The 21,631-nt window shown below is 39.1% G+C and overlaps 1 protein-coding gene and 3 pseudogenes across 21 annotated transcripts in view; all 4 read left to right on the top strand.

Moving 5' to 3' along the window:
• Positions 1–1,583: 1,583 nt before the first annotated feature.
• Positions 1,584–3,207, top strand: LOC147800289 (dynein light chain 2, cytoplasmic pseudogene; annotated as a pseudogene).
• A 1,042-nt stretch (positions 3,208–4,249) lies between these two features.
• On the top strand, positions 4,250–5,781 carry LOC110988555 (dynein light chain 2, cytoplasmic pseudogene; annotated as a pseudogene). Its single transcript, XR_015426226.1, has 2 exons — positions 4,250–4,492; positions 4,715–5,781. The product of XR_015426226.1 is annotated as a dynein light chain 2, cytoplasmic pseudogene (transcript).
• A 959-nt stretch (positions 5,782–6,740) lies between these two features.
• On the top strand, positions 6,741–9,038 carry LOC110988548 (dynein light chain 2, cytoplasmic pseudogene; annotated as a pseudogene). Of its 2 annotated transcripts, none has more exons than XR_015426225.1 (2): positions 6,741–7,108; positions 7,676–9,038. The product of XR_015426225.1 is annotated as a dynein light chain 2, cytoplasmic pseudogene, transcript variant X2 (transcript). The 2 variants fall into 2 exon arrangements; XR_015426224.1 differs by having other exon boundaries at positions 6,748–7,108; positions 7,775–9,038.
• Positions 9,039–10,825: 1,787 nt separating this feature from the next.
• The window catches only part of LOC110988507 (kinesin light chain-like), a 52,201-nt gene continuing 41,395 nt past the window's right edge, over positions 10,826–21,631 (top strand). For 17 of the 18 annotated variants that reach the window (XR_015424270.1, XR_015424250.1, XM_087132614.1 and 14 more), the window contains exon 1: positions 10,826–11,151. The gene's annotated coding sequence lies outside the window, so the exon portion shown is untranslated. Of the gene's footprint in view, positions 11,152–19,218; positions 19,454–21,631 lie in introns of those variants that run through there. The other variant, XM_022252094.2, reaches the window with a different exon arrangement.

Raw genomic sequence — 21,631 nt, 5'->3', positions numbered from 1 at the left:
ACGTGACAGCAGCGACACGATAATCGGGACGAGCTGTCTGTTATGATGGTAATATTCAAGCTGTAATCGTGTACAAGAGTAAGTCAGAACTTTCCCCTTGTTTACTATGCAGATACCAGTATTTTACTGAGATACCATTTGCAACACTGTGGCTTCACAATGTATTAAGCATGATCAAATAAACATCATCTCAATTTTCGCTGTTTTTGAGACAAATATTTCGTCAACATAATATTGAGTTTGGTTTAGTTTGCGTGAACTACTTTTCCTGCAGGCAGAGAAAATTCATTATTGAATTACTATAGTTAACACAAATTTATTTTGAGCTCCATAAAAGTTTGTTTTGTAGCCAGCAACTTAACGCATTATTTAACACGGACTGTGAAACAGAAATGTAGGCCTACTGAGCTGCACACAGTAAAGAATTATTACGGAGAGATTTTTTATTTTCTGATTACATGTATCTGTATTTCAAGTTTTGTTTTAGTTTTCTATAGGGCGCTCTTAGAGTTTAAATGTCAATGTATAAAATGTCTGGCATACCATACCACTATTACCCTACACATGACGACCGGCGGAATGCACATGCTTACGTTCTATTCAATCCATTTTTAGATGAGCCGATGACTGCAGCTTGCAGCTTTTAATACTGTTAACCAGCCATGTTGTTTTATAAGTTGTTTAAATTTGTTAACTGATTGCAAAGAATGTTTACCGCATCACTTTTAAATAACTGCAGTTATTTAAGTCTAATGTGTATGCTCTCAGTTACTTCTCATTTGCGAAACCTGAAAATACACTTTCTGTGGACCCAAAGTCCAAATTTTCTGAATAGATATGCTCATAAATTATTTTTCAATTATTTTGCTGGTGGGCATAAAACGATGTTACAATCCACAGTTATCGCAGATGATACTTGAAAATGTTGTTTCTCATATAATTTCCGTCAGATCTTATTTTAAAATTATTTTTAAAATTTATCTCCAGTGACAACTACTAAAGGTTATACGTCATTTACTAATTAGTGTATTAAAACATTATCAAAATACACATTACACAGTAAACATTCAACATAAAAAATTCACTATGAAAGATATCTCAAAACATCAAGAAATAACAAGAGCTAAAAATAATATACATAAAAAAGGGAAAATATTCAAAGGACATCACAGCCCAAATAGACAGACAGCCCGTCATGCCAATTGACAAAAGGCTACAGGCCCGTGAATGACTTCATATAAAAACAATCGAAAACAGCAAAAACATGGAAGGTTATTACAATCCCGTAAACCCTTACTTAGAGAGTGAGAAAGGTGCAAAAATACTGTTATCCTTACCTTTGGTTTCAAACTGCGCTTGCTTAAGTTATTGGTTGTCCTTTCTAGAAACGATTTGACGTTAATACATGTAATGCCATTCCAAACAATAAGACTTCAAACGGCGTTTTCCGTGTGCATGGGCTATTGCCATAAATTAACCAGCCGAAATTCAGGACTGACTTTATCTCTTTCATTTTTTATTCTCTATTATTGCCTGTATCTCGCACAGAAATATCAACTAGTTGTGGTTAAACCAGAACTATCATGGCCCAGGATTCTATCCCGTCGAAAGCTGTGATCAAGAGCGCCGACATGAGCGAAGACGAGCAGCAAGACGCCATCGAATGTGCGCAAAAAGCTATGGAGAAGTTCAACATTGAAAAGGATATCGCTGCCAGCATCAAAAAGGAGTTTGATAGTAAACACAACCCGACGTGGCACTGCATTGTGGGTAGGAACTTCGGCAGTTACGTCACCCACGAGACTAAACACTTTATCTACTTCTATCTAGGCCAGGTAGCCATATTACTCTTCAAATCCGGGTAGCCAGGGCGATTTTCGTAGACGAGTCCGATTAAAATCTTGCAGAACTTTGGTAATAATCTGAAGGAAAAAATGGAAAAGGTCTGTTTATCATATTTTCCAGTTATAGTTTTGTAGGGTAAAGGTGTCATTCTCATAGCTAACAACACACGTTGAATCGCCACTCTAAAACCCCTTCATGTGTTTTTATTGAAAATAAACATGATTGTTTTAAACAAGAGTCCGACATCACATCGTATATAAAATCCCACTCCAGATCAAGTCGATAGGCTTCAAAGTCATATGCTAATGTGTTAAAATCATATAACAATTATCAGATTCGAATTGTAATTCCCAAAATGCTGTGACTCTTATGACATCATAATATATTAAACCCTACCTGTGAGGTAGCAACATGATATAGAAAGAGACATAGGGCACCAATAATTTGTATTTTAACACAGGCATTTGAAAAGTATACGGTAAATAAATTGCCAAAGGAGAAGGTGTTTTTCCAACATTCAAGTGATTCCAATCTTTACATCGTCCATCCCACGCTGCAGTGGATTGGTACATTTGTGCGCGTCAGTGAAACTTGTAGGAAATTTATTCAAAAATTTTTATCTCTCACCTTGAGTTTAGAGTGTTTTAAGAAACCTTGTCACATTATGACGTAATGTCTATGCTTGTTGACGTCCTTAAAATATCCACTGCCTGCCAGACAGTGTCAGTGTGATATTGTTTAATGATAATGTCTCATTGTATAAAACACTGTATTGAAGGTGTTGTCAATAATTGGCATCTTTAAACTTAATTATTCCTGAGTTGCTCTGTGCAATCTTGTACCTCATGCAGACATATTAAAGCCGTATGTTGTACATGGCTTCTAAAACATTTGAATTTGTAGCTTGTATTACATTATCAGATTTTTTGAATTTGTCTCTTTATTTGGTAAAGAAGAATTTGTTTTCAGGAAAGACATCAGCATAAAGTTTAAAAATAATAAGTGTATATGTAATATTGCTAAATCACGTACCCCGAAATTCGTCTAAATTTCAGTACAATTAATGAATGAGAGAATACTTTTTTTGCTCTGACCTAAGACTGTTATGAGTTGTTATAAGTAGGATATCAATAGAAATGAGTCTGAACTTTGTGTTCAATGTATCGGTTCGTTTTAAATCCTCGTGGAGAATTTTCCACACTTTGACTAAAGCAGACACAAGGGCACACCTATAATTAGGTTTGGGGATTCACTTTTACCATTAGTTAAGCTTGGATTTTGATATTCTCCGGCGTGCAACAAGTTGACACTCAAAGAAATAATTTTGTATTTAATTAAATCGTTTTATGAGTATAACTACCATTTCTCTCTCGATGTCACCGTATTTAAATTACGATGGACAGCTGAGAATGTTTGTCTAAAAACTTGCCTTTTAATTTTACAGCGTATGTCATTACTGGTTGCTCTGACCATGACAGACAATACACGTATAGTCACAGCCTCAAAAACAACGATACATTTCCCTCACGAAAAGACAGCTGCATTTAACCTCCTTGGCGTATTTTGGCAGTTTCCACCAGTGAGCCAAAAGGAAAGAACCCACAGCTCTTTTGCCGGGTTTCAGTGAGATCCATCAATAATTATGGGGAGGATTGAGGGTTTGTGCCGCCGCCCCTTCGTGACACATACATGCTAACAGAACCAAACTAATCACATAAAAAGAAGAGTAACGATATGAAGCCGATGTCGATGAGATCGGAAGTTTAATTTGAAAAGTGGCTTGGTCATCGTATAGCTGGCTCGAGGATTGTCAGAGGGTGGGTTCCAAATAAAGCTTAGGATCCACTTTAACAGGAACCTACACTACAAGGTCAGGTGCTCCACAAGATATTTTTAAAGGATGTCAAATCCTGAAATCTCAGTGGTGCATTTCAAGCCCTTTAAAAGACAAATCCACGACTTCTATTTTGTGGTTTTGTTTCACTAAGGGATGGTTACGGGTGCGGATTCAGAAGGGGGTAGGGGCCCCTGTTGTGTCACACACACACACACACCCACACACACACCATATTATAAATAAAATATGAAATAGCAATACCTGCAAGGGTGTATCAGCAACATTGTAATGCATTAACGTTTCCGCCTGTCTGGACCTAAATTCAGACCTAAGAATTTGAGGGCATGACCCCCCCCCGGAAACTTTCCTGGAACCACCCCTCAAATAAAATAAAGTTACTGTAAACATGCTGTAAAAGCATCCAATCAGCGTCTCCAACTGCCGTTTATTCACCAACCAAAGGCAGTACGTTGAAATATTGATGCCTGCGGCAAGTTTTTTTTTCCGTATTATCATATACTTTGCGAGCATCAATCATGCGATGCTTTTCAATGCCCAAATTCTGTTCGAAAGAGGTATGCGAAGGTCATTCGCGAGTGGAAACAAACTACCGTAGATTGTTCCCGTAGTAAATGCACTCGTCATTCAACTTAACCGCTGACTGCTTAGCATATGTAAAATGCAAAATATGCTCTCAGTAAAATCCGTTGTGGGGGAACAATCTTTATCTGAGCTGACACCAAATACGACGGGTTGCTTCCGCAAGTTGCCATATCAGTCTCCAATTATCCATCCTTACTGAAATAACGCGTAAGTATCGTTCAACTGAATTATGAGGCTATATGATACAGACTGTCATGCAAATATTGACCACAAAGATGTTAGAACAAACTCGGAAACCTATATCCACACCGCATTGTTGTTTTTTCATAGCATTCATGTGATATCATCTGGCATGTGGTTGAGTGTTTTAATGATTGGAGCAGATTGTTCCAGTTAAAAGTGCTATTTATTTTTCATTTTTATTTCCAGGTCCTCATTCAGAGTTGCAGCCATGAGTGACCCTCCTAAGACTGTCATAAAAAATGCAGACATGTCTGAGGACATGCAGCAGGACGCAACCAACTGCGCTGTACAAGCTACAGAGAAGTTTAACATTGAGAAAGATATTGCTGCTTACATCAAGAAGGAGTTCGATAAAAAGTACAACCCGACCTGGCACTGCATTGTGGGACGGAATTTTGGCAGCTACGTCACACATGAGACCAAGCACTTCATCTACTTCTATTTGGGACAGACGGCCATTCTGCTGTTCAAGTCGGGATAATGACTGTCAAAATTGATGTAGTCTTCTTCAGGCCGGGTCCATGGGATGTGGGCTACCCTGACGGACTAATTAGGCATGTGTGTACATGTACAGAACATAGCCTGTGCACAGCGACAAGCATGCTACAAGTAACATGGCGCGTATTTGGTGTCATTAACCTCAGTTAAAATAAAATTAGTGTATAGGTACATTGTTTCCAAGCTAATTTGAATGTGTTTTTCAGTGTCATCCATTTCTATACATATATATATATATATATATCAATTTTTACAGATAACTGAATGCCCTCTAAATTGTACTACGAAACCTGCGTGATTATTTCAGAGCCGTGTTGGGTATATTTTGTACAACTAATTCGAAGTACCGGTACAATTAAACAAAACTTCGAGGTACGAAGAGAATTTTTGAACATGCCCAGTCATATTGGAATGGCTTGACTATTTGTGTCGTTGAATTGTACAATTTGACTACTTTCAATCGAGGACCTATTTTTGCATTCGTTTTAAGATTACTAGAATGATAAATATTTTCGAAAATGTAGCCTATACAACTCTAATGCAAAAGTGGTGAAATCGGAAAACGATAAACATGCATGACGTTGACGCTCGCACTCTGTGGAATAAAGAACTTCAAGTAGATTTCATAATAGCGTTTTAAATCTTCAATCTTCTGACGCTGTTTAGCAGTATGTTTTACCTTTCCAGTTCTTAAGCTAAGCTATTAAATGGGCGACAATGAATACACTTTTATTAAAAACAATCAATGTGGTTTATCCTTTTGTATTCAAGTTTTCATACTATTCAATGTGTTACAGTTCCTCTGGAGGCTTAAGGTCTGCGATGTTTTTTAAATTCCCGGCTGAATCAAATGTGGTACTTCTCAGTGCAACGGCTTGAGTCTGTGGTACCAGTTAACCCAAAAAAATGAGCCTGGGTATTTTGACCCATCTCACAGCCGGGGGAGGGAGTACTCCACTGTGCCACACTGCCGATATTCTTCTAAAGAAACTCTTTATTACAAATGGTGATCTGATGAAGTCCGAACTCGGTCAGACACGGTTTGGTTGTTATATACGGTCATTTGAAATTCAAGGCTACATGCGTACCAGCCCGTGTGGAAAAGTGTACATTTTAGGCTGACCTGTCTCGGGAAAAAAAATACTGAGCGCTGTGTAAGAACGGTACGTTTGATTTTCACAAAATTGGTGTCAAAATTAGTTTCTCTAAAAACTCCTTAAGGCTCAGCTCCAGAAAAAAACGCATTGCAGCGATATAGGAAATAATGTCGAGGACAGAATCTGCCCCCAGCTCTTAGGGTTAAGGACTATTTTTTGTCATAAACGATTATTCGTCAAGTCAATTCCATCCCAGTTCAACACCAGGCGTCAAGAGATCGTGTTAAAGTCTTTTTTTTTTTCCAATTTCGTGATTGTGAAGAGGTGATTGTGAAAGTCATTAGATCAGGGCATAGACAGTTATGTGGGAAAGACATTGAATCGTTAAGCGAAACTATACCCACAGAATGATTTTCATCAGCATCCCTGAGCTGAGTGTCACTCTACGAGCAATGGCCTTGTGGAAAGTGGGAGCAAGGTACCGTAGAGCTTGTAGTCAATTCACCAATCAGCGATCCCCAAATAAATACGTCAGCCTATCAGGTCGAGTGACCTAAATATCATGTGCGTTTCTAAACGCGACCTTCACATTTTGTCAATTTCCGTGTGCCGAGTATTCTCTGAATAACAAGTGTTTGTTCCCTCCATACATGACTTACCCAGTTATTGTGCTGCACCACTCCTGTGTGCATTCCAAGAGCTGGAGGCACGAACTAACTCGCGTCGAATTCGCAACAATTTACAGCGACTCTCCCAACTATTGTCCAATTAGAAGTGTTGCTTATATTTAATGTCCAATCACTTTTTTGCTACGGTGTGAGCCCACAGGTGCATGACCACCGAAAGCTCCGATCCGTCCCCTCTCTAATTTCCAAAAGTGCACGTTATATTTGTCAAAGGATTGCAGGTAACTGTACACTAGCAAGAAGAGTTGTCATCGGTAACGAATCGGTAGTGTGAACAGTTCAACATAGCTGAGTATCAGGTAAGAAAACTGCGTGAAACTCATGTAGCCAGTTATTTCAGTCAGGTATCGTGGAATCCATGAAGGGCCGATCAGCGGGTTATATGACTTGTTTCTGTTGTAGGGGATATCAGTCGCAGACATCTGTACCGTTCGGCCTGTAGGCTGTAATATTTTAATTTGCAATAGGGCTTACATTTTTTAGGAAAAGCATGCATACAAAGGGACACTGAAAAAATGTCCTCGCCATCCGGAAATCTCCGCCAATCATTTCGACAGTAATCTTGGTTAATTTATTACACACGAAGCTGTTCGTAGTACCGTGGAAGGAGTGCTTGCTTTCACGGGGATTTCTGTTGCGTTACTGAATTTGGAATGAGATGAGAGTGTTAAATCCCAACTAGTACATGTATACAAATGATGGTATAGTAACGGGGACTCATCGATTATGCTCACAATTTTTCGTCTGAACCAAAGCTCTCCAGGAAATTAGAGTCATGTAGCTATTTTTAGAAGAATGGAAAGCATCGAATCACTACTTTTTTCCTCGGTACCACTGCCACTGAGTTCGTACCTTTATTCCCCCAGCGTACACCCAGCGACTCGAACCGAAAACGCCCGTTCCTCTCACTCCGAATCTTTGAACTGTTGATCAATTGCTTCCTGCTTTCAACCCGTGCTTTTCAGACCAGCTGTCGTTTTCAACCAAACAAGATGGCTTCCGACAAGAAAGCTGTAGTCAAGAACGCGGATATGTCTGAAGAAATGCAACAGGATGCCGTTGAGTGTGCCAAGCAAGCAATGGAGAAGTTCAACATCGAGAAGGATATCGCTGCCTTCGTGAAGAAGGAGTTCGACAAGAAGTTCAACCCGACCTGGCACTGCATTGTGGGAAGGAACTTCGGTAGCTATGTCACACATGAGACCAAACACTTCATCTACTTCTACCTAGATCAAGTAGCTGTACTGCTCTTCAAGTCTGGTTAATGCCGTGCCGCTGGAACACCAGCCTGGCAGCAGTGAAAAGCAGTGGCTGTTTTGTGGACTTCTTACAACAGCGGTTAATTATGAATTTTAGCCATTCAGGACTTGCAAAATATCTTTTTATTTCGCCCTCTGACTTGTTTCCTTGTGAGGTGCCCAGACTTTGGCCAAAAAGAAAAGATGGCTGCTATTAAAGAGTTGCAGATATTGCCATGAAGCAATTACATCATACTGAGACTCTCCTGTATCGGGCGCGTAGCCAGAGTTTCTGGTTTCTAATTCCAAAATGTTTATCCCGTTTAGGTTACGAGTGGTAAAGGCACAAGGAAGAGAAAAGTCACTTGCATTACGTAAAAGTCATGAGATCATTCCTTTTTTTCTACTCGTTTCTGGAATATCGAGGTACTAAAATTGCCTTTAATGATATGTTCACATTTAACAGTATACATGACATAATATACTCTATATTCAAGCAAGCAGTAAGATGCATGGCTCTGGGTAAAGTAAATGTGGACATTCTTGAACAGGTAATCTTTATATTACTTTCAAATTACTCATTTATTATCAACTGATTTGGTTTACCGATATGACCGACGTCTTTAGCAAATCGCTTTGCGACGGCTTTGCTGTGTTTGCATTGGTGCCGCATACAAAGGCTAGTTTTAAAGTAAAATGGTTAGAATTGAAATAAAGTTTTGTAAGCATTCTCATTTATCGGTGATCGATTATTAAAAGTTTAGAAATTTAGTTTAAAGGTACTCGGAATGGATGGCCATTGTAACGGATTATGAATAATTATTGTTCTGAAATTCAACTGAAAATATCTCTAATAAAAAGGTGTTCGTGTGATTTTGCAATGTAGGCCAATTGTTTATCAAAAGTAGTAACTGGCTGAAATATAAATTTAAAATTTTCAATGTGAAATAGTGAATAAAAACAAATGAATATATTGTTCAGAGTAACTGAATACCTGATGTTCTAAAATAAAACACTGAATTTGTGTCTGAGCTGCAAGAGAATAAGGAAACTGGTGATTTTAAGACGGCAAAAGAGCTCTACACTGCGTTGGAGTAAGAAGTGTCTGATCCTCCATCTTTGAACATGATATGCAATCCCAATTTGCTTCTCTCAACTTGACAACTCTTTATGACGCACACAGCGCTAAAACGGTTGGATCCAGTCCCATTTTATACATGATTGTCGTCGATCGGAGGGGCAAGGTTTGTTGATATCACAAATAAGATTATGAATGTCAAAAAGTTGATTTCTTACTTTAGTTTGGCCGAACGCCATGGTGATAAAGCTTTCTGTCATCGTATAGGGGTACCCTTTTTTCACAGCTATTTGCAACATAGACGTTGTTGCTTCATGCGTCCATTTTACAGACCAAAAACTAGCCACCATTACTAGATAAGCATTGTACCGGCTACTCACGCCATTTTAAAATAATTTTTTAATGACCTTGACTGAGTGCTGGTAGAGGGTGAAAGAGGCGCAAGGCTTACACGCTGAGCCTCAAACTTATGCTTCAAAAATTTATACTTGCCTACGTGATAACCATTCTGTGAATTGAGCATTGAAGAATAACAATTTCCCAAGCATACAAAAAAGTCTTACTATTAATCGCATGTTTGAACAGAACGTTAATTTCTTCCTTTACATTTCACGCATTTACCATGCATACAATGTACGTCCTCAGGAAAAAAAATCATTTTCTGAAGATTATTTTCGAGGCTCATAGTACGTACATGTACATGTACATGTGTACGTAGGGCCTGCTTACGGAAGCCTGTCGTGCTCTGGTTGGACAGTGTGGTCGCCCACACTGTTACCGTGACCCAAAGTACCATGCATATTTACTACAATAACTGTAAATATGTTCTATTACAATAACTGTGATAGTTCTACCATGGGTTGTAGCTCTGTGGTTCTACATAACAATAGCCCATAACGTCTGCTGATGAATAAATGTGCGCCCTCTTTTGGTCAGTTTAATCAAATTAACCATTACTCGATACTTCATAAGATTCGATTCCAAATAACGAAACAAAGCTGATTTTGTTTTACTAAAAAAGAGAGATGCGAAGAAAAGTAGAAAATAATGAAGTTCTTTCGGGCTCCTCATGTCAAATGTCCGATATTGTAGGTGCCGTTTACACTTGAACTGTGGACCGTTTGGTGGAATTACGACCTAGCATACTTGAAAAAAGGGGAAAAAATAAAAAAGAAAGGATATTTCAAGGAGCCCGGGTGGCACTTAATTTCGCTGATGGAAATAAGTCCCCGGTGTTAATCTGATAAAATTTTGGATTTTTCTTGTAGTAATCATGATTTAGTTGACTTTAACTAATATTGTCTAATTTTCAGTGTACATGTAAAATAAGGGGGCTTATGTTTGGGGTTTGTTGGCTTTGAGAAAAGCCTACATTTCCTTCAATAACAGCATTTACATAATACGCCCTAGATTCGTTTTATGAATGATGTAACGTTTAGAAAAAATCTTCTGGCACAACTGATAAGACATGGGGTTTTCAGCTTCACCGTCATCTCAACTTCACAGTCATTGGGAGCATTTTTTAAAATTTAATTAATCCTCCCTTCAGTGTAAAAGTCGAATATACATGTACATGTCCTCTCTTCTGAATTAACCTTTATTTAAAGGAACTTAACGTGGTGTGTGTGGTCGATACCCATCTGTGCTTGAATCGAATACCTCTCTAAACTCGAAATTTATGGTACCGTTTAAATTCGCCATCTTTAATCACGTCAGAAAATCAATACATGCGACAGATTCCATCCATCTGGAATTTGGTGACACTCCTATTTTCCGTCTATTTGGATTTCCATGGTGGTCTTGCAGAGTTGACATAAGTTTAGAACGCAGAAGTTTCCTTTCATTTTTTTCAAGGTGTTGTTTTCGTCAAAGATTGGGAATCTTAGCCGGTCACCTAATCCGATCACGCACAACGTTTGTGAAGCAGCCAAGACGACCGAGGCTGGCGGTCGATGGGCTGTGGTCGTCGGTGTGCGTCAGAACTGGTTTCATACCGAAGAGTCGGAAACCAACACAGACCTTCAGGGTGAGTCTCCAAAGAAAAATTTCAGGAGAGATTTTACTTTAATTCCCTGCCCATGTTCATGCACCAATAAACCTTTTCGACGTTTGTAACGCATTATGGGTGTGGATGACTAATATTAAAATAAGTGATGCATTTTATGTCAAAAATCAAGTTAACAGTTTTCTACTAAATATTTCTTGTGTATCTGCTCATCAATTCACAGATGCATGCGTATTATCAGATTATACAAGAAACATTTTCAAATACATTTTCAAATATTTGTAAGAACAAATCAACCTTAATTGCCTTTTTTTAAGGGCACCAGTCACTCTACAGGCTGAAAATGAACATGACTGGTCAAAGTGGGATGCATGAGCTGCAAGCCGTAATTTTGATTGGACAATACGAGTTATTCACGACATTAGTCAGCATGGTCTGTGTCAAAAAAGTGATGTTGTTGGAAGGAATTCTCCGAATTTTCCTTCTCTACCAAGCTTTAACCTTCAAAGTTTGTATATATGTTCATCCCAAATCAATAATGCAACACTTGTCAGAAGGGGATGACTTAAATTGGAGTATGTAATAAAAGGTTTTGCAGGTAAGCTTCTCCCATAGCGTTGTGCATAAAATGCATTGCATGTATGTCATCCAAACCCACAATGCATTGCGTACGTTGAAAAGGTTTTTTCACTGCATAGGTCTAGCCTAGCCCAGGTTGGATGACGTCTGCATTGCAGTCCTCCTAGTCAGTCCTAGGCCTGTGCAGAATTTTTTCATTTTTTTCTTATATTTTTACCTAGCAAAGACAGCTCAAAATGTCATTTATAAGTGCCTTGTATCCCAAAATCCATAAATGCTGTGTTGAAATTACTAAGTACGCCCGTGGTCAACGTATTTTGCAGGAAATTTTTTGAAATTCCACGCTTTCTGTCGCGATTTGTTAACAATCTAGCACATGTATGTATGGAAACATGTTTGTCTATGTTTAGCATGCATACTCGCACATGCGCGAAATGCATAGTAACCTACATGTAGTGCCCCTTACGCATGCGCGGAAGAGCCGTGGGTGTCAAGAAGTTGCAGATATGGCCACCATGTCGAAGGGGCTTCCAAAGATACGGCTAGGTCTATTGTCTGCACGTCTCCATGTATTTCTGATGTAGGGAATACCTAGACCTAGCTCTAGACAACATGCGTAACTGACAGAGTGTGGGCGGAGCTTGGAGGTCATTTCGCGCATGGGCAAATGCGTACTACCGCACGAATGTAGATCGTTCATGAATCGCGACGGAAAGCGTGGAGTTTCCCAGAATTTTCTGCAAAATATGTTGTCCGCGGGCGTATCTAGTCCCTTCATCACAGCATTTATGAAATTCGGGATACAGGCACTTTGTGAATGACATTTGAGCTGTCTTTATCAGGTAAAATGCGAGAAGAAACTGTTGAAAGAAATTTTGCGTAATAGAAGGACTTTTATACCCTGGACGTTAGTCACAATACAAAGAAGACGTTGTCCAGCCTGGCCTAGGCAGGCCTAGCCCAGGTTGGATGTTGTCTTCATTTCATTACAACTGACATCCAGGGTCTAAGACTTATGTACAAAACGACGTCAAAGTTGGTTATAATTTGTTCTTGGTTTACCTTGTCGAAGAAACTAATTTTCCATGTTTACAATTTCTTCGTGGGTGGTTTAGGAATTTCAGAACGAACCATGGACTGCAAAAATGAGGAAAATAAGTGAGAGACAACGTTACTTTTGTAGACGTAATTCTTCCGTTCTCTAGTTATAAAGTGCACGCACGTTGAATTCGAGCTGCGTGCACGCACTACGTATGCACATTTCCAGTGGAGGCCTGTTGCATGCCTGCTACACGGAGGCCGTGACTGGTACCCAGCTTTCACCCGCCTGCTGTCAAGCCTATAAAAAAATTGCAGTTCCGTTTTTGTCGGATCAGGGGCTTCAAACTAACCAATTAACCCACTATTGGTTCAGCGTTTTAGCTAGCGAGCTGTGCATTCGTCTTTTGCTCGGCCAGTTTGGTGAGATCACGGCCCATTTTTTCAAGCACGGCCTAGTGGTACAAATAAAGCCATGCACTACTTAATTCGAGGCTTTTGTAATCTAGATATAAAATCTGAGCTAAAATTCAGTCTTTTCCCATGCTTTTTCCCCCATCAACCAAGTCCGAAATAAAGTAAGTAAAGTACATGTATGCTGGGACTACAGTTCGGACATACTGTATGTTTGGTTTGAACGTATCAACACCGGCAGGCAGGTTTCCTTACTTACAGTTAATGAACTACAGCACTGTATCTATCAACTTGTAACAAAATGAATACAGGGAGCCATACTTGTTCTCTATGAAGTGTTGAACATGTTTAATTTGTACGTAGAGTTTTATTGGTTAAAGATGTATAAATACCCAATATTGTAGAGATCCCATTTTATTAGAATGAAAGAGTAACTTATCTTGAAAATTGAGGAATAAAAAAGAGGATTACATTGCGGGCATGATGATGATGATGAACAGGTGAGAGCAATGCTAATTTGATCGGGAACACAGTACGCAGAGGCAGTACTGGCATGCGCACTTGCGGTAAGTAGCGATTACGCACAAATAATGCTGTTGATTGGCCTTTCCATTTTTATTATTTGTAAACTAAACATACAATAAGCAGACTGAATTGGTAGCTGGCTGTGACGAGTTGGATTTTAGAGCTAGTCAGATAGCTAGACTGTCAAAGTTTTTAAAAATCTCTTCATTCATAATCATAGGATTGTGGGGGTGAAGAGATGCTCTCTTAAAACCCTCAGCCTCATGTACATGTAGGCCTACATCAAACAGCTGGAAACTCAAGTTCACGTGTACTGTGTAGTTGTTTGGAGTCCTCTGTAATCATGAGTTCCTTCCGATGTTCTTGTCAATGTTTTTCACCAGTGAAGAAATGTCACCGAACAGTTTTGTCAGTGGGCTTAAAATTCTTTGGCTTGGGAGGTTGACGTTTATGGTCATGCTGGAGTTCTGTCTGATTATCGGGCAATGGATCCCAACAATGTGCAATATATCAACATACTCAATCTAAAAGTAGGTGATTTTTCATTTTTAAATTCAGGCCCAAGAGATCATGATTGTTTATTGCCATTATTGACTCTCATATCAGTCTAATTTATTTTAAAATATATTTATCTGTGCCAGCGCATTTTGGAAAAGTTCTTCAAATCTTAAAAAAAAGTATTCGGTGTAACTTTTAAAATGGGACAAATCAACAGATATGTGTAAATTGCTAGCAACAGAAATATGCCAAATCCTTGCTGGATTTAATACCCTTGACACGAAACTGCCAGGAGTCCCTTAACTACATGTATATCGAATGTTGTGAACACCTTTTGTCTGTATATTTTAAGTCCACCTGTTAATACAATACATGCTGAAAAATGGCCAGGATTTGTACAAATCGTGAATTTTAGCTTTCCTGTACTGGCCATAGGAGAATCAGCTTGCATGCAGGTAACTAGGCATGTGTGTACTCGGCAGGGAGATCAATGATGCTCATGGCTGAGAACCATGTTGCGCGCTACGTGCTTTATGTGAGTGTTTACGAAATGAGTGGATTCAGTTAGACTTGATTTTCGCTGGTTCCACTCAGAACATATAGGGTGTTTTCGAGCGTGCTACTCGCATTAACAAGTATACTCCTTAGCACTCAAACGGCTGGAGTACGACCCGAAGGTTAGCGAGAGTATACTCCTGTACCCACAATGCGCATGCATTCTACTTGTGTTAATGGGAGTAACTGCGAGAATGCACCCAAAGTGTTGCGTGCACACTGTACGAGCTGCATTGGAGAACGGGTGAAAACAATCCACGACAATGGTAAAAATTAATGTTACATCCGACTATACATGTATTTTACCGTTTTTGTCTTTGGTGGTGATATGTCAAATTTCTTATCCCACCAGCTGTGGAGATAAGGACGTATAGGAGTTACCAACGTGAAATTGGCTCTTTGGAAAAGGTAGAAGTGTGGAGAATATTAGTTATTAAATTTTTTGCCTTGTTTTGCACCCTTTTTATCCTGGACTCCCTCTGTAACGTAGTACGGTCAGGGAGTCCACCTGGGCTAGACCTAATTACAAATTATCGCCTGAAATGGGATGCCTGGTCATGTTGGCCACTGTCGTGCTGGTGGATAAGTGGTTTAGGCATGTTGAGTGGGGGAAACTGGAAAAAACCTCGTTGAGTATTTACTTTGGTACATTCTATATTGCATTTGGGGTCAAAAGGTCAAGGGTCAAGGTCAAAATGGTTAAAACAACAGAAATCTTGTCAGCACAATAAATTGAGAGCTACATTACAGTACTTGACATGTGGGTTTACATGTACATGTAAATTTGGTTCATGGATTGTTGTTGGTAGTCCTAAGGAATCTAGTGCATTTGGTGCACCAGGTTGTTAAGCACTTTTGCCGTACTACATTTTTGGCACATTACAAGAAACACTGAAATTCTTTAAGTGTTTTGACCTTTTCTTGGCTGTGCTACGAGAAACAGTTAAGCTCTTGGATCTTTTGTTACAACAGATAAGTGGTGGATCTACAGTAAATATTTGTAGTACTGTAGGTCTACAGCAATATGGTGAACACAAAAACATTTATACCTTGATCGGATGTATGTTTTTAACCCTACATGTACGTATATTGTACCAGTTCATGTAGCTTAGTACTACAGCTAAAAATACTCTGGCCGACACTGTACGTGTACTGTACATGTGTTCATGAACATGTACCGGTAATTATTATAACTTATTAATTACATAGGACAAATTTTATTTGTACTACATGCGTCTTAGTTTTTATGAAAAATTTTTCACTCAGAAGATGAAAAACATTTTGAGAAGTTGAGAACATTTTGAGAAACAAGTTACATGTACATGCTTCAATCTTTACAGTGGCCACCAGCGGCCACTGCCGCGATGCCCCAGTGAATTATCGTGATGCCCTCTGAAAATAGCATGTACATGTACCTTTCAGCCACTTGGCCTACGTGCCCCTCTTCAATGATCACTACATGTAGGCGCCCATGTATTTTAAAAGTGTATTCCACTTTCGAGTTACCCTTTAGTGCCAGCATTTCTGTCAACGGTCAGCCAGCCGCACTGAGCACTATTTTTTTCACGGACTTTGTTTTGCATCGCCCTGTAGACAACATGGTATAGCAACCATATCAACGTACACACACATGTAGTTGGGTTATGTGATTCTAAAAAGTCACACCAGACTACTTTTATGCATAGACTGGTTACAAGTCACACCACAGAATTACACATTCTGCACCTTTGGATTCTGTACATTGCGTTATTGAGACCGAGTCACTATTTTTTTGCGAATTGTGGATGGGAGTACTCGAGTATGACCCAGTGTATTTTTTCCTCGCTATTTCACTGTACTGGTATGTATTTACGCGGGGTCCAGCTGGGTTCTATATTGGATAAATGTTTGTGACTCGACGACCGACTTGCTTGAATTGCATTGTGTGTGAGTAATTACATTGATTTTCATATTACAGTGTTGCCTTTATGGCATCATGAAAGGTAATAAGACACAACACCAAATGGTAAATTAAAACTTAGTACAGTATTATCTATTTTTATTTTTACAATTCAAGCAGACTGCTCAGCATGTGAACAGAAACAATGAAACTTGCAGGTTGAAAGTTAAATAACGTGTTGAGTTTGAAGGAAAGTCTGTCATAGTCACCAACAAGTAAAAGTTTCAAAATGGTCTCAGTGCCCTTTCAGTTGGCCTTGGTGCCCTTTGGTTTTTGGGAGCATTCAAGGCCAAAGTGGCCTTGACCCTCTGAAGCTTAAGGTTGAAGACAAGTTGAGAACTGCATACGCTTTTTAAGTAACTGGTGCTGTACGTACATATTATGGTGGATGGCTTCTGCTAAGGGACAACCATTTTAATAGTGTACATTGTGTTGGGGTGTGGCTCCTCGAGAAATATTTTCAAATTAAATAGATAATTTTCTAAGAGTTAAAGTAAGAGTGCATTTGTTGCGAACTTTCCAAGGAGGTTTGACTTCAGTAGCATCCTGCTCTGTGTGGTACTACTACATGTAATTGAAATTACGGAACGTACATGTACGGTAGAAGCGAAGACAACCAAGAGCTAATGTACAACATGTACATGTACCCATGCGTTTGTAATCTCAGCACCACATTGCGAGTGCGTGTACATGTACAGTATGCTTATGTATGCAATGCAACCACTTGCACGAGTTGCTACAGGTACAAGACTGCTTACAGGTACAAGTTGAAACTCATGATGCATGATACATGTACATGTGCTGTAGCAGGCCGCGTCACTAGATGTATGATTAGTGACAGAGGTTTCGTGCAGAACTTCTTGAGCTGTTTTGCACTTCAGCACAGTACTAAAGACGACTGTTTAAACTGCTTAATCTGATCCATTTAAAGGCCTACTGTACAGTAAAGTCAAGAATTTTCTGCTTTCTGAAGTCAAATTCTGCTATCTTCGGCTTTCTAAATTTTGTGTACAAAAACTGTGTGTGACTGTACATCTGTACTGTAGGCCTACATTTACCGTACATCTACAGGTATCTTTGGCATAATGATACATGTAGGGCCTACACGCACTTTGCCACTGTGATCTTGGACTGGTCCCTGTTCCTATTGATCTATTCATAAAGCCGTGAGATGTCTGGGCACTATGTACAGAACGGGGACCCCCGTGATCTCCGCGGTGCGAAGCCGGAGTAAATCAATACCGAATTCTGCGATATCGCAAAGGAAAAATAGGAGGGGAAACGCCACAAATGTTACTTTCAAAATGAGTTAAACAGTAAAAAATGAGTTGTCGTTCCTAATTTGGGTTCATATTTATTTGATTGATTGTGTAGAAACATCAAAAATATTTTTTTTTTCCGAGAATTGCATTTTCCGTTTTCCACCCCCAAATCCACGATTTTTGCTGATTTTCCGCAAAGCGGAAGACTCTTGACTTTACTGTACAGTTACATACGTGTACGATCTAGCAACTTCATTTGCTAAAGGACAACATATTCCTTCAAAATTCACACAGAGAAGAAAATCAATCTATATTTTGAAAAGCAGGACAGTACAGCTTCAACAAAATTAATTAGAACTGTGGAAAAAAAGGTTTCAACTTACCCCATGGTCCAACTATGTCTTCCTGATTTAACCTCAAATTTAACTTATTACTAAACTAACTCATTTTAGTTTGAATTTGGTTGGATAAATTGTATTGAAATTCACACATTTTCCTAAACTTGTAAATCTTGTTTATACTGATGAATTAGAATCTGAACATGCCAATGTTATGACATACATGTACAAGTAGGTACATGTACAGGTACACATGTGCACTGGTACAGTCAATGGATATTTTCATGTACATGTCCATGTACAGTATACATGTACATGTACTCAGGCATTGTATCAAATTGTATACTGACGTACATGTAACGTACATGTAGATACATCTACATGTCCATATACGGTACACAGCATCAAGGACAATGATTTGTGCTGATATTGCCTCGGTTACTGTACATGTACATATATGTACATGTAAATTTTTATAACGGTGCATGTTCATCATACTAATGGATTATGCTAAGCTGACAGAGATATGACCTACTGGTACCTGATAATGAGTACATTATTTTACATTTTAAAATACTGCATGTACTGGTTTACTGTACGTGTGTTAATTCATACTTTCCATGTTTGAAGGATACCATATCATTTGCGTACATATACGTATCTTCGTTCTGACAGGTTACCTTTTGAAAACGTAATAAGAAAAAACAAACAACTTGGAAGAGAATTCTTTGGCCCATTAGGGGTCCCTTTTGATTAAAAAAAATGTGTACAGTACATCGTCTACAAGTGTTAACACACCCTTGCAATCCTCATACATGTACTTAAAGGCAGACACCTGAGTAATATTTTAAGCAAAAAGGCCACAAGGCACAACCTCTGACGAATCAGAAAACGGATGACGTCAGGTGACGGAAAGAGCATTTTTTTCCCTACCCAGCCCAGAGGGGTAAAATCAGTAGGCAGACACATACGTGTACGTGTACATGTACACAAGTATTGCGATCTTATGCATGCATCGTCGTAGACAAACGCTAGTGATGATGATGAGGAGGATGATGCTATGCTTAGATACAAGGGAGTGGTAATAAGATGAGGCAGATGGCTTGATCTACATGTATGGTGCAAGAAAATAGGATTTTATATGTGTGTGTGTGCGTGTCACACTATTAAAACAGGTAGGTTGAGTGGTTGTCGGTATTAAGTAGTGAAAAATGAAGAGTCAAAAATCATGCTGCCTTTGCTCTGACTTTTACAAATACAAACTGTGTCATTTTTTTCTGTTAGTCATCGTTTCTATGAAACTATGATTGGCAAATCTGCTGTTCTCAAAATACCCAATATGTACATATAACAGGAGGCCTGAATGTATGGACAGGTACCGTTGAAATTGCACAGTGCACATGTACCTATGTAAACTGTTACATGTAATGAAATACCCTTTCCTGCAAGCAGGCACATGTACATGTATTACGACATTTCAAGTGTGCATAGAAACTTGTACATGTACCATGCACATACATTGGATGTATCGTACAGTAATACCGGTACATGTACGCATGTAGGTACTAACCGTATGTATGTAGTGGGACTACTTTAAGGTAATAAGGTATATTGCATCATGGCTGCATTAAGGGTTATTACAAGTATGTGTAATGGTCCTTAGCAGCCTACGTTGTATTCAAGACAATCCTACCGTAGATAAAAAAACTGAGAGCATGCATGCATGTACATGTACATTACATATATACATACATGTACACTTCAGATCTGTACATGTACATACATACCGGACACACCTGCCTGTACGTACAGGTGTACATGTACTGTAGATGTGCTGTTAAAGACATGACAGTAACACATGTACATGTGTACATGAACTTACTGTACTCGTTCATGTACATAATGTATACATGTATTTTAAAATTAGTCATGCACAACTTTATTTGTCTTGATTTGTTTTTTATATCGAACAAGTACCGGTATGTTTCATCACCACTCTCGAGATCGGTTGCACCAAAGATTCTGAATAATCTCCCATACACCATCACAGCTGCTGATTCTTAATTGAGACACATTCAGGTCCATGCTAAAAGGCACATCTCCTTGCCCAACTGTAGTTTTGAGCCCTCTTTGTTCACACACAATCATTGACATTCAGACTACTAACTGTGATAATGGTGGGAATCAGAGCCAATTGCCGTGATGAGTGCCTTATATGTCAGATAGGGGTTCTATAGTGTAAATTATTATTATGATTATTATTTATTTAACCTCAACAACAAAACAACAAACATCCAAAAGAGATACATTGTAAGCAGTAGCAGAAAACAAACAAGCAAAAACAAAACAATATAAGGTAAAATAAAGGTACACATACAGTGCAAACAGGCAACTAGATAAAACAGCCAGGATGCGATCAAAACGAGACGGAGCTTGATGTATGTGAGGAGCGCATGGGTGTGAGAAACTGAAAATGATCTCTGACGTATACACCCCTCCTATTCAGAAGAAAAGACAGGACAAAATGAGAAGGCCTAGACTATGCGGGTCAGGGAAGATAAAGTAAATTTAATTACTGTTGCTTGAAAAAAAAGTCATCCCGCACAGTACATTACACACACCTGCATGCTCCATCCACTGTACATGTACATGTAAGTCTGGGTAGAAATGAACATTGTAGTTATAAGTACATAAATGTACATGTACATGTTAAGTGCTTGTACATGTACATGTACATTGTACTGAACGTACATGTACATGATGTACATGTACATGCATATAGTGCAGTGCATTAACCCTAACCACACAGAATTCAACACCAGTAAAGTGTGTGAATTTGTGGCACTGGGTACTGTACCCCTAAACTGCTTGTGCTCTAACATGGGTTCTGGCATTACCAAAATAAACAGAGTCCAACAGTTTTTGTGCACAGTTTACCATATGGTGTTGGAATGTGTGTGAATGGGTATGGTTCCTAGTAAGTCACTCGGGAGTTAGGGTTAAAATCTCAAAATGTACCAGTATTCACTCTATGCTGGCTGCCACCATCCGTAGGCATGCACAGCCTGGATCTGGCAGCTTTGCACAACAAATATTGCCAATTCAGTGATTCCTGCGGGGTATATTGCTCTGTAATTTTGTGTGTGCTGTGTTACTCAGTCAGTCAGTTATACCATGTGATTGGATAGTGTGTTAAAAAGCTGCGTTGACATGATACTGTCGCGATTGTACATGTACAAGCTGCCACTTCGAGGCTTTGCATGCTTACGGCGGCAGTGTGCAAAGAGCAAATGCCATACACTAGCAGTACATGCATATTCAGTATCGGCAATCACGGAGGTATATAAAAAACC

This window comes from Acanthaster planci, linkage group LG01, assembly GCF_054643075.1.
Source record: "Acanthaster planci isolate LZ-2023a linkage group LG01, COTS_SCS, whole genome shotgun sequence".
In the NCBI taxonomy this organism is placed as follows: Eukaryota; Metazoa; Echinodermata; class Asteroidea; order Valvatida; family Acanthasteridae; genus Acanthaster; species Acanthaster planci.
This window is presented reverse-complemented; position numbering and strand designations above follow the sequence as displayed.